The sequence below is a fragment of the Giraffa tippelskirchi genome, chromosome 11, assembly GCF_054371585.1.
Source record: "Giraffa tippelskirchi isolate mGirTip1 chromosome 11, T2T-mGirTip1v1.2.pri, whole genome shotgun sequence".
Taxonomy (NCBI): Eukaryota; Metazoa; Chordata; class Mammalia; order Artiodactyla; family Giraffidae; genus Giraffa; species Giraffa tippelskirchi.
In genome coordinates this window covers 149,485,753-149,496,193 of record NC_137285.1, presented here as the reverse complement: position 1 = coordinate 149,496,193, position 10,441 = coordinate 149,485,753, and positions in this window count along the sequence as shown.

Here is a 10,441-nt window from a genome sequence, read left to right as displayed (position 1 = left end):
GCCAAGCAATTAACACAAACACTGGTCCAGGGGTTATAAGGCCTCAGCAGACACAAAGCTAAGACCGTCTTGGAGGGGCAGCTGAACAAACCAGGGCAAACCAGCCTCCCATAGCAAGTCCCAGTGCAAAAGGAGGCCAGGAGTCAACAAATGCCAAACCGCACAGGGAAATAAGTCACCAAGAGGAAGCATCAGCAGGAACAACATGTGGGCAAACGTACATGCCACGACCAGCAAGAAACAGAATCTGCTTAAACTTTTCCAGTTAAAGATCACAGCCATGGCTTTCAAGTTAAGGCAGGTTGGGACTGGATTGCAGACTCATGCAGATGCTGGAATGGAGTTCAATACACCCTCTTATTTAACAGGTTGGAAAACAGTGGCTCAGAGAGGGGAACTGACTTGTCTTTGGTCACCAGCAGGTTAGATCAGAATGAGGAATAGAATCCCAGTCTCCAGATTTCTAACCCTGTGCTACTGTGACTGACCCACATTGCCCTAATTCGCCAAGACAGAAATGATAAGGGGCTTCCCTGGGGATCTAGTGTTAAGAATCCACCTGCCGATGCGAGGGGCACAGGTTCGAGCCCTGGTCCAGGAAGATTCCACGTGCTGCAGTGCAACTAAGCCCGTGGGCTCCAACTATTGAGTCCACACACCCTAGAGTCCATGCTCTGCAACAAAAAGATGCTACCACAATGATAAATCACAGCCACAACCAGAGGAAGTCCATGCACAGCAACAGAGACCCACAGTGGTCAAAAATTCAAAAATATATACTTAAATAAATGACAAACTAAAACGCTAGTTTTAAGAGAAGACCAGGAGGAAAGGAGGACAGAAAGGCCTACTTAAGACCAAGGAAGGGAATGCTTTGGTGGTCCAGTGGTTAGGGCGCCACACTTCTGCTGCAGTGGGCTCAGGTTCAATCCCTGGTTGGGGAACTAAGATCCCTCATGAAATACAGCTAGAAAAAAAAAAAGATCCAGGAAAATCCCAAATCAGGGCTCTGACCTTTATTAGCAAAACTCAAGTTTGGTGTTTTCATAGTGAGAATTTTTCAATAAGCCCCTCCTATCTCCACTTTGCATGATACTGACCTTTCTTTCTTTTTTTTTTTTTTTGCTATTCTTCCCCTCTTTTCCTTAGTCCTTCTCTTGACTGTCAGCTGGTGGCCTGTTATCAAATGGGGCAAGTCAGCTCTTCGGTCCTCGCTCCTTTTTTCTCAACCTCTGCCCCGCCCTCTGGGCAAGCCCCGCTTGCACACAGTGTGGGAGGATTAGGGAGGTGAAAGGAGCCAGTGAGGACCAAGTTCCTCCTGCCACCTTCACCAGATGCAGATACTTGGCAGGGATGGGGCCCAAGGTGAGTGTGGAAGGAGGTATGAGTTCAGTCCTGAAGGATCTGAGCTGTACATACCAGATCAGACATGAATAAGACAGAAGCTCATACAGGGACATTCCCTCTGGGCTCTTATAATTCATGTGTTACACAAGACACTAGGTTTACACTCTCCCTAATTCACTAAGATACAATTATAGACCAGAAAGCCAAAGTAAACTTTGCAATAAGAAATATAAGCAGTACAAGATAGGCTGAGTAAGTGCTCAAAGATACTGATGCAAATCGAAACAAAAATCCTATAATCATTTGGCTTCAGCTTGAAAATTCATTCTCAACCACTCAGTAACCTTAAAATGCAAGGCAATATACATTCAGTTCAGTTCAGTCGCTCAGTTGTGTCCGACTCTTTGCGACCCCATGAACTGCAGCACGCCAGGCTCTCTGTCCATCACCAACTCCCGGAGTCCACCCAAACCCATGTCCATCGAGTCAGTTATGCCATCCAACCATCTCATCCTCTGTCGTTCCCTTCTCCTCCCGCCCACAATCCTACCCAGTATTAGGGTCTTTTCCAATGAGTCAACCCTTCGCATGAGGTGGCCAAAGTATTGGAGTTTCAGCTTCAACATCAGATCTTCCAATGAATACCCAGGATTGATCTCTTTTAAGATGGACTGATTGGATCTCCTTGCAGTCCAAGGAACTCTCAAGAGTCTTCTCTAACACCACACTTCAAAAGCATCAATTCTTTGGTGCTCAGCTTTCTTCACCGTCCAACTCTCACATCCATACATGACCACTGGAAAAACCATAGCCTTGACTAGACGGACTTTTGTTGGCAAAGTAACGTCTCTGCTTTTAAATATGCTATCCAGGTTGGCCATAACCTTCCTTCCAAGGAGTAAGCGTCTTTTAATTTCATGGCTGCAGTCACCATCAGCAGTGATTTTGGAGCCCCCAAAAATAAAGTCTGACACTGTTTCCACTGTTTCCCCATCTATTTCCCAGGAAGTGATGGGACCAGATGCCATGATCTTAGTTTTCTGAATGTTGAGCTTTAAGCCAACTTTTTCACTCTCCTCTTTTACCTTCATCAAGAGGCTCTTTATTTATTTATTTATTTTTTCATCAAGAGGCTCTTTAGTTCTTCTTCACTTTCTGCCATAAGGGTGGTGTCATCTGCATATCTGAGGTTATTGATATTTCTCCCAGCAATCTTGATTCCAGCTTGTGCTTCTTCCAGCCCAGCGTTTCTCATGATGTACTCTGCATATAAGTTAAATAAGCAGGGTGACAATATACAGCCTTGACGTACTCCTTTTCCTATTTGGAACCAGTCTGTTGTTCCATGTCCATTTCTAACTGTTGCTTCCTGACCTGCATACAGGTTTCTCAAGAGACAGGTCAGATGGTCTGGTATTCCCATCTCTTTCAGAATTTTCCACAGTTTCTTGTGATCCACACAGTCAAAGGCTTTCGCATAGTCAATAAAGCAGAAATAGATGTTTTTCTGGAACTCTCTTGCTTTTTCGATGATCCAGCGGATATTGGCAATTTGATCTCTGGTTCCTCTGCCTTTTCTAAAACCAGCTTGAACATCTGGAAGTTCACGGTTCACGTATTGTTGAAGCCTGGCTTGGAGAATTTTGAGCATTACTTTACTAGCATGTGAGATGAGTGCAATTGTGCGGTAGTTTGAGCATTCTTTGGCATTGCCTTTCTTTGGGATTGGAACGAAGGCTGACTTCTTCCAGTCCTGTGACCACTGCTGAGTTTTCCAAATTTGCTGGCATATCGAGTGCAGCACTTTCACAGCATCATCTTTCAGGATTTGAAATAGCTCAACTGGAATTCCATCACCTCCACTCGCTTTGTTTGTAGTGATGCTTTCTAAGGCCCAGTTGACTTCACATTCCAGGATGTCTGGCTCTAGGTGAGTGATCACACCATCGTGATTATCTGGGTCATGAAGATGTTTTTTGTACAGTTCTTCTGTGTATTCTTGCCACCTCTTCTTAATATCTTCTGCTTCTGTTAGGTCCATACCATTTCTGTCCTTTATCGAGCCTATCTTTGTATGAAATGTTCCTTTAGTATCTCTAATTTTCTTGAAGAGATCTCTAGTCTTTCCCAATCTGTTGTTTTCCTCTATTTCCTTGCACTGATCGCTGAGGAAGGCTTTCTTATCTCTCCTTGCTATTCTTTGGAACTCTGCATTCAGATGGGAATATCTTTCGTTTTCTCCTTTGCTTTTCGCTTCTCTTCTCTTCCCAACTATCTGTAAGGCCTCCTCAGACATTAGGTGCAGACAAATACTGTTTGACTCCACTTGTACGAGATACCTAGAATAGTCAAATTCATAGAATCAGAAAGTGTGTGTGTGTGTGTGTGTGTGTGTGTATGAGTCACTCAGTCATGTTTGACTCTTTGTGACCCAATGGATTGTAGCCCGTCAGGCTCTTCTGTCCATGGAATTCTCCAGACAAGAATACTGGAGTGGGTTTTCATTCCCATCTCCAGGGGATCTTCCCAAGCCAGGGATTGAACCTGGGTCCCCTGCATTGCACATTGCTTACTGTCTGAGCCACCAGGGGAGCCCAGAGTGAGACAGTATGTTGGTAGGTGTCAGGGTCCAGGGCTGGAGTGGTGCAGGGAGATGGGGTGTTAGTGTTTAATGCTGACAGCGTTTCAGTTCAGGAAGGTGAAGATTCAGGAGATGGATGGTGAAGAGAGCTGCACGGCGAAGTAGGAAGTGAATGGACTTAGTGCCACTGAATTGTACAGTTAAGTATGGCTAACATAGAGTGTTTTATGTGACTATTAGCACAATAAAACATTTTTTAAAAGATTTGATTTATCAGGGAAATGTTTGTAAAATATTAGCAGCTTTGTTGGCTTTATTCACTTGTTTATTCTTCCAGTAGTAACATATATTGATTAGGCTTTTGCTATGTACCACATATAGCATTCGCCTTGAGTAATACAGTGACGAACAGATAAAAACCAGTCTCTTCCCATAAGAAGCTTACAGTTTACTAGAAAGTGAAAGTGTTGGTCACTCAGTCGTGTCCAACTCTTTGCGACCCCATAGACTGTAGCTGGCAGGCTCCTCTGTCCATGGAATTCTCCAGGCAAGAATACTAGAGTGGGTAGCCATTTCCTTCTGCAGGGGATCTTCTCGACCCAGGGACCAAATGTGGGTCTCCTACACTGCAAGCAGATTTTTTACCATCTGAGACACCAGGGAAGTCCACAGTTTAACCTAGAGGAGAAAACAAAACATCCATTAAAATACAGATAAATGCAAGGGATGCTGTGGAGCACATAGAGGAACAATATAATATTCACTAACCATTCAGTTCAGTCGGAGAAGGCGATGGCACCCCACTCCAGTACTCTTGCCTGGAAAATCCCGTGGACGGAGGAGCCTGGTGGGCTGCAGTCCATGAGGTCGCTAAGAGTCAGACACGACTGAGTGACTTCACTTTCACTTTTCACTTTCATGCCCTGGAGAAGGAAATGGCAACCCACTCCAGTGTTCTTGCCTGGAGAATCCCAGGGATGGCGGAGCCTGGTGGGCTGCTGTCTATAGGGTCGCACAGAGTCGGACACGACTGAAGCGACTTAGCAGCAGCAGCAGCAGCAATTCAGTTGCTCAGTCATGTCTGACTCTTTGCAACCTCATGGACCGCAGCACGCCAGGCCTCCCTGTCCATCACCAACTCCCAGAGTTTGCTCAAACTAATGTCCATAGAGTTGGTGATGCCATCCAATCATCTCATCCTCTGTTGTCCCCTTCTCCTCCCACCCTCAATCTTTCCCAGCATCAGGGTCTTTTCTAATTAGTCAGTTCTTCGCAGCAGGTGGCCAAAGTATTGGAGTTTCAGCTTCAGCATCAACCATTCCAATGAATATTCAGGACTGATTTCCTTTAGGATGGACTGGTTGGATCTCCTTGCAGTCCAAGGGACTCTCAAGAGTCTTCTCCAATACCACAGTTCAATAGCATCAATTCTTTGGCGCTCAGCTTTCTTTATAGTCCAACTCTCACATCCATATATGACTACTGGAAAAACCATAGCTTTGACTAGATGGACCTTCGTTGGCAAAGTCATGTCTCTGCTTTTTAATATGCTGTCTAGATTGGTCATAGCTTTCCTTCAAGGAGCAAGTGTCTTTTCATTAATATTCATTAATTCTCTGCATTAATTAATGTTTCCTTGCGAGGTACAATCTCAGTGCAGCAAATGTCAAACGAAAAAGGAGATAAGGCAGCAGAGAAGACAAAGCAGATCTTAGGGAGTGAATTTGACCTCGGTGAGGCAGCAGTGAGCAGTGGCATGACGTGAGATCTTAATTCCCTGCCCAAGAATTGAACCCAGATAGCCTGTGCTTCCCCTGTAGCTCAGTCGGTAAAGAATCTGCCTGCAGTGCAGGAGACCCAGGTTTGATCCCTGGGTCAGAAAGATCCCCTGGAGGAGGAAATGGCAACCCACTCCAGTATTCTTGCCTGGAGAATTCCATGGACACAGGAGCCTGGTGGGCTGCAGTCCACGGGGTCGCAAAGAGTCGGGCATGACTGAGCGACTAACACTTACTTAGCCTGGATGAAAACTCAGAATCTTAGCCACCAGACCAGCAAAAGCAAGAGGCTAGAAGCTATTTTCTCCTGGATCTTTGCCCCCAGTGAAAAATGCATTTATCACAGAGGCAGAAACTGTAAACTGTTAGAGATATAGCATAACAACAAATGAGAGAGCGCACAGAGAAAAGGTTTGTTTAGTTGAGACAGAAGCAAGGCAGAGATATACAGCCAGAGAGAAAGAGTGTGGGTGTCCCCCCTAGTGAGGAGTGCAGTAAAGAGGTGGCTAAGTCATTTTTATAGGTCTGTTCTTCTGGGTCTTTGTTTACCGTTAGCCAATTATCTGGTTTCTTTTTCCACACTGACCTACCTGGGGACCCTCCCCTGGGTGTGCAGAAACCCCTCTGCCAAAAGGGTCTTGGAGTGAAAGCTTCTGGGAGGAGCAAGACTCATTATGGCCTGGTGTTATCCCCTGACGTTAGACCAAAAGGAGCCTTTCTGCACAAGTGTAGTCTCCTTTTCCCAAAAAGGGAAGGGGAGTGGAGATCCCTTAATCCTTTACTCAAACAGGGTTTTGTACTTCTTTGTCCTTGCATGACTGTTGCCTTGACTATTAATTTAAGGTGTTGACAAGAGACAGAGACTAGCTAATTAATTACCCTGTGTCTGTTACTTCCATTTCAGAGGGCAAACAGGAGGCTGATTGTCAATGCCTTAACCGGACCCCACCCAACTCTTGCCTCAGGAAATGCTAACGGCTGTAAGTATCGTCTGAAGTCCATGCCTGCTCCTCCCATGAAATGTGGACAGGAGGCCAGCTGTAAGTGTCTGATCTGGAGTGCATGTATCTCCTGACTCAGATTCCTGAGCTGGTCACAGTCTGAGTAGAGACACAGACAATTGCTGAGTCATGTACGTGTCTTTCGACAGAGCACAGGAATCCAGCAGTCTTCACCGCAGTCCGCTGGAGGGAGCAAGGAGGAGCCGATCCCGGGCCGGCTCCTGCTGTCTGGCAGTGTTCACTAGTTCAGAAGTCCTCTGTGTTGCGGTCGCCAGCATCTTCTGACCAGCTGCTGGAGAAGCCACGGCCCACGTGTGGGGGCCTGGGGCTTCACTTGAGTTCACAAGTGAGGAAGGAGCCGAAGTCTCTTCGGATCCAGTATTTTTATTTTTACAAATGTGAGTTTATCTACTTTAGGCCGTGTGGGTCTCTCCAGCTGTGGGAGGCGGGCGCTCCTCCCCAGGGTGCAGTGTGAGCTTCTCTCGCTGCTCACAGGCCCCAGAGCTCATGGGCTCAGCAGCTGTGGCACATGGGCTTCGTTGTCCCACGGCCTGTGGAATCTTCCTGGACCAGTGCCCTAACCCACGTCCCCTGCATTGGCAGGTGGAGTCTTAAACACGGGACCACCAGAGAAGTCCTCGAGTCTCCAGACACAATAGGGTACTAAGTTAAATTTGGATGTCATTTATTGTTTTTTTGAAGTAATTGGTTTTTTTGGCCATGTGGGTTGTGGGATGTTCGTTGCCCGACCAGAGATCAAACCCCAGGCTTATGGCACTGAAAGCACCGGGTCTTAACCCCTGGACTGCCAGTGAACTCCCAAATTTGAATTTGAGATAAACAGTGAATATTTTTCTTGGTGTACGTATGCCCCCAATGTTGCAGGGGACATACTTCTAAAAAATTATTTGTTGTTTACCTGAAATTTAAATGCAATTGGTCATCCCGTATTTCCATCTGCAAAGTCATGCAACCCTCCTCTTGTGGAGCGGGTGGAGACCACGGCAGAGTCTGGACCTCCTCCTGGGAGAGGTCGAGTTCCCTTGGAGGTGAGGAGTTGGAGGACCACCCAGCTCTCTTCACAAGGGAAACAGCAGAGGGCTGGGGTGGCTGACACAGCTGGAGATCTCTATAGCGGCAATAAATTCATCTGGTACAACCTAAGCCTGTGGGTTCAGGGAGGCCTTTAGAAGGCAATCATGTTTAAACTGAAACATTAAGGACTGGCAAGAACTCGCCTGGAGAATTTGCGGAGTAGTTCCATCTGAATAAACAGCACCCACTGTCCAACCGGTCCATCCTAAAGGAGATCAGTCCTGGGTGTTCATTGGAAGGACTGATGCTGAAGCTGAAACTCCAATACTTTGGCCACCTGATGCGGAGAGCTGACTCATTGGAAAAGACCCTGATGCTGAGAAAGATTGAAGGTGGGAGGAGAAGGGCATGACAGAGGATGAGATGGTTGGATGGCATCACCGACTCAATAGACATGAGTTTGAGTAAACTCCAGGAGTTAGTGATGGACAGGGAGGCCTGGTGTGCTGCAGTCCATGGGGTCCCAAAGAGTCGGACATGACTGAGCGACTGAACTGAACTGTCCAGCATCCAGACAGTGGACTTCAGGTTTGTGTAACTACCTTTAGCTGTAGTTTGGCCTGCACCTCAAAAGGCAACTCTTCTACTTGAGTTTGTCTCTGTAACAGCCCCAATAAATGCACGTCGTCAACATTTTCTTGCGTCCTCACACCCTGTTTCCTCTCTGCCCCAGTCCCTTTCTACTTCCTGTCTTTATGAATTTGCTGTTTCTACGTATTGATGCCAAAACTCAGCCTCTGAGCACTGGTGCCAAACTGCATCCGAGAGACAGAGTTTTGGGTGAAGCAGAAAAGAAAAGCAAAAGGGGACACAGGGCGTCAATGCCCTCCCAACTGAGAGACCCAACCTGGGGGATTTGGTGAGGAGTTTTATAGCAATGAAAACTGACTTTTCCATGTCCTGTGGCCACTGCTGAGTTTTCCAAATTTGCTGGCCTATTGAGTGCAGCACTTTCACAGCATCATCTTTCAGGATTTGAAATAGCTCAACTGGAATTCCATCACCTCCACTAGCTTTGTTCGTAGTGATGCTTTCTTAAGCCCACTTGACTTCACATTCCAGGATGTCTGGCTCTAGATGAGTGATCACACCATCGTGATTATCTGGGTCATGAAGAACTTTTTTGTACAGTTCTTCTGTGTATTCTTGCCACCTCTTCTTAATATCTTCTGCTTCTGTTAGGTCCATACCATTTCTGTCCTTTATTGAGCCCATCTTTGCATGAAATGTTCCCTTGGTATCTCTAATTTTCATGAAGAGATCTCTAGTCTTTCCCATTCTGTTGTTTTACTCTATTTCTTTGCACTGATCACTGAGGAAGGCTTTCTTATCTCTCCTTGCTATTCTTTGGAATTCTGCATTCAAATGGATATATCTTTCTTTTTCTCCTTTGCTTTTCGCTTCTCTTCTTTTCCCAACTATTTGTAAGGCCTCCTCAGACAGCCACTTTGCTTTTTTGCATTTCTTTTTCTTGGGGATGATTTAAGGGCAAGATTGCTGATAAGGATCAGGGTGTGTGCAGGGCCTGTACTTCTGTTATCTGGCCTCAGATGGTCTCCTGATGAGCTTCTGTGGTTCTAGAAGTTATCAAACTGTGACCTTCTCTCTGGAATGAAGAAGTGAAGTGAAGTTGCTCTTTGTGACCCCATGGACTGTAGCATGCCAGGCTCCTCTGTCCGTGGAATTTTCCAGGCAAGGATACTGGAGTGGGTTGCCATTTCCTTCTCCAGGGGATCTTCCTGACCCAGGGCTTGAACCTGGGTCTCCTGCACTGAAGGCAGACTCTCTACCGTAGAATGAAGAGCCCTTCATCAAATAGTATCTTCCACATGTTGGGGGCCTTAGTTCTGCAGAGGAGCCAAAGACACTGCTGTGCATTACCCTTGAGTCAGAGCCAGGACCCTGCCCCAGGCTGCGCTGCTGTTCCTTGGCTGCTCCTGCCTGGTCTCTCTGTTATAGCCACGCGTTTTGGGAAACAAACTCACTCAGAAGGACAATGCAGGTAATGGAGGGCAGTTTATTACACCGGCGGGCCCAAGGCAGAATCTCCTCTTAGCCAAGGACCCCGACCAGCATCTGTGAAAATCTTTTATACCCCATGTGTACGTGTCCGAACTCACCACTCCAAATTCCTTGAGACTTACATAAACAAAGGAAGGGTAAATACAATCACAATAATCTCATCATTTAGGTGTTATGTGTTCAAACAGTTAAACAATTGGCCAATAATCAATAAGCCCGAGGTTACACTCCGATAGGTACAGAAAAATTTACGGCCTGTCCAGAGACAGGGGTGATTGGTGTATGTTTTCTCTTAGGCGATGAGTAAGCTGGATACGATCTTCAAGGTTCCCCTGTCCGGAGGGGGTCTTATCCTTCTATTGTCGTTTCCACAGGCACTAAGCACAGAGTTCAGAGTCCATTAGAGAGGTGGCCGAGCGTGATCAGCACAAACCGGCCTAAGATGGAGTCCAGGCCCTATGAATTCCTTCTTCATCTCCATCCCCTCTCTTCCTTGATCAGCAACTGTTTGAACAGTTTGTTCCTTTGTAACTCAAGGTAGGTCTTGGAGGCCGAAGCCTATTTCCTACAATCAAGAAACGGGGGGCACAGAAGAGCTGTCCTTCCCAGGCCCCCCA